The sequence below is a fragment of the Pinus tabuliformis genome, chromosome 1_2, assembly GCF_031772625.1.
Source record: "Pinus tabuliformis cultivar Carrire ecotype Pingquan chromosome 1_2, CPIR1, whole genome shotgun sequence".
Classification (NCBI taxonomy): domain Eukaryota; kingdom Viridiplantae; phylum Streptophyta; class Pinopsida; order Pinales; family Pinaceae; genus Pinus; species Pinus tabuliformis.
The window spans coordinates 727,535,903-727,539,065 of record NC_142298.1 but is presented as its reverse complement, the minus strand read 5'-3'; the positions used below and the strand labels follow the sequence as shown (position 1 = coordinate 727,539,065).

General features: G+C 32.9%; 1 pseudogene; it reads right to left on the bottom strand.

The window, feature by feature from the left end:
• Window positions 1–1,203: 1,203 nt before the first annotated feature.
• Window positions 1,204–1,717, bottom strand: LOC149207818 (cycloeucalenol cycloisomerase pseudogene; annotated as a pseudogene).
• Between the last annotated feature and the right edge of the window lie 1,446 nt (window positions 1,718–3,163).

The following is a 3,163-nucleotide window of genomic DNA, read 5'->3' as shown; positions in this document are numbered from 1 at the left end:
TTTGTTTAAGAGTGTTCATCAAATTCGTTAGAAATTTAAAACCCATTTTAAATAACAAAAAAATTTAAAAATTTAAAATGTATTTTACAAAATTCCTAAAGAAAAACTTTAAAACCTAAAATAATTACAAAAACAATGTTTTTATCATTTAAAATTAGAAAATATGCATTTAATAAACAAAACATTGCAAGTAAGAAACAATTTTAAAACCTAAATGGTGGTTTCGAAGTGTTTTCTAGGTTGGTTTGAAGATTTTTTTTTATGGTTTTCTAGGTTGGTTTTGGAGTTTTCTAAGTTATTTTGGAAGTTTTTTTTAATGGTTTTATTGGTTGGTTTTGTGATTTTCTAAGTTTTTTTGAAGGGTTTTTAAGTGGTTTTCTTGGTTTTTGTATGTTTTTTTTTAATTAATTTGTTTTCATGGTTTTTATACATGGTTTTTTTAAATTAATTTGTTTAATTTTGCAAAAAAATTAAATAAGAAAGGCATAGGATAGAATACCTACCTTTGTTTGAGACTCTGGGACATTGGCAGGGTGGCTGGCAAGATTGATTTGAAAACTCCATTGCTCGATCGAGCTCCAATACTCTCTTTCGAGCTATCGTCACACTCTTGGTCGAGCTCCTAGTTTGCCCGCTATTTATGCAAAGTGGCATGTGCAGACCATGAGGGCAGTATATATAAGGCTTGATTAAGCACTATATCTTGATTGAGCATTATAGTTCAATCAAGGGTTATTTTTTAACCCTCAATCGAGCTACCATTTTAGCACCCAAGAAGTTCAATTGATCCCTTAAAAGGCTCGATCAAGCCATTTTTTCCCACCCAAACGCATTCTCTTTTGCCACAAAGTGTAACCCAGCTGCATTCTTTCACCTTATTATAAATCCAACTTGGTAAGTAAGAGGAAAGTAAGCCTTGCAGCTATTTTAGTCATTCTGCAATGGGTGAAAGCTTCTTCCTTATCATAGTTTTCACATTGGTTGCACGTCTTAAATATTCCTTCTTCCATTTTTGGTTAAGAAACCTCTCTCCTACATATCAACCAATTGTCTTTTTTTTCCTTTTCAAATATTATTTTTGGCACTCTCTTGTTGTCACGCCTTAAAACCTTTGGATTTTTCCAAATTATAACACACGTCCCACATATCACTAGTTTCAAGATGCTTGCTTTGTGGTTCAGTTGGGTAGAATGATGCCTTGGTTCAAATTGTTCTTAGTGCATCAATAGTTGTTCTAGACAAGTCCCAGGGATTATTTGGTTTCTCGTCCAACCTTATGAACTTTTGGAACCTAAAAAAGAAGTAGATAGCATAGAATAGAGATCCTACTTTGTACATTGTTATTTGGTCCACGGAGTCATAATAAGGAAAGTTGGTGATGGAAAGGCTTTCTAAAAATTCTATGAAATATGAAAGTGCAGATATCCAAAAATCCAGTGTGAGAAATTGGATACCATGGTAATTTTGAAATAACATGTCGTAACCATTGAAGGGTGATATTAGATGTAATGTGGTAGAACAAAAAACATGATTGTGCCAACAAAAAAATCATATGATGAACATTATTCATTCTCCAAGACATAAATGTGTATGATGCTCCAAGAACTGTGAAGAAATAACGTATCGACAAATAGCTACCCACATAGCTAAATATCATAATCCAAAGCATGACCTTTGCCCAATAGTGATTATACCAATGAATGCCATAACCCTCCATCTATTTTTCCAAATGAACTTTAGTGCATCAATTAATGAATTCACACAACATGTCTTCCATTGCATATACCTACACTAGCCATATCCTTACATTCTTGGACTTTTAACTCTAGAATCTTTGGAAACCAATTCTCTAAGAAAGGTTCATTTTATTTCTTGTGGGATATAAATAAGATATCTTGCTAAAAAAATGGACAACCTATGAATCACAACTATTGGCTTGTCATGTCTTCAAAGAACATTGTTGTGGCTTCTCCCCCCCTAAGGGTTGCTGCTCTAACATTGACCAAATCCTTCTTTGTTTCCTTGAGAAGCTCACCCTAAGGCCAAGTTCATTTCATTTTTTATTGAAGTGACACCTATTGTTTATTCCTTTTCTAGACTTTGGTGGGCTACCTTCTGTTTTGTGTATTTCCTTTTTTTTTATGGTTTGGTTTGCTTTGAGTGACCTCCATCTTTTGTCTATATTTTTTTAATATACAAGGTAGCTTGCAATCTTTGGCCATGTGGTCAAGGTTGTCACATTTATGGCATATTATGTGACTTAAAAAGGGAGGAAAATACTTATGTCTTCTCATGCTTTTATCATTGTATGAATTTCCCAATGCAATTATATTCTTGCACACAATTTATAATCAATAGCCTTGTGGCCAAAACAATTACATAAATAACAATAACCATAGAAATAATTATTGTACCTAGTAGCTCATGACCTTCTCGTAGGGAAGGGTATTCTTTGTTTGTTTTCTTGATGAAACTTCATTGTCTACTACATCTTCAATTAATGGACCTTGATTTGACTGCTCTTACATTCTGCCACTACATGTCTGGGGTTATGGCAAGAAATTCACTTCTTTCGATTATGTCTACTATACCTTTTAGAGGAGTAAAGGATCTCCTTTGGAACCTTGTAGATTTTCTCAATTCATTTCTTGGAGAAAAAGACCTTCTTGCAAAAGACACTTTCTTCGACTCATTCTTTTGCTGATGGTTTTGATGTTTTTTTTTGTTTTCTTCTTTGTTAACCATGTTGCTTGCATATTTTCCTACAGGTTTTTTCGGAGCTAATTTATTATCTTATGTGGTTGCCTTTGAGCTAATGGTCTTTTCAAACTTATTTTTCGTTGATATAACCTCCTATTTTAAATTTTTATATTATTTTCTCTTTTTACCTAGCTCATTTCTTGTTGAAACAACCTTAGCTTATAATCTTCCACAATGTTCTTCTCTTTCGTTTAGTCATTTATTGATCACCTCATCAACTGTCCTTGCTTCTTTTAATGGTGTCCTTAGCTAATTATTTCTTCTTTGAATTCATGCTCTTTCTCATCATGTATCAGCAACAACTTATTTTGATATTTTTTTTCACTTATAAGTCTTTTTTTTTAGCCAAGGATCAATCAAATTTGGCTTGTTCTTCAACTAAATTCTCCTCATGACAAACATG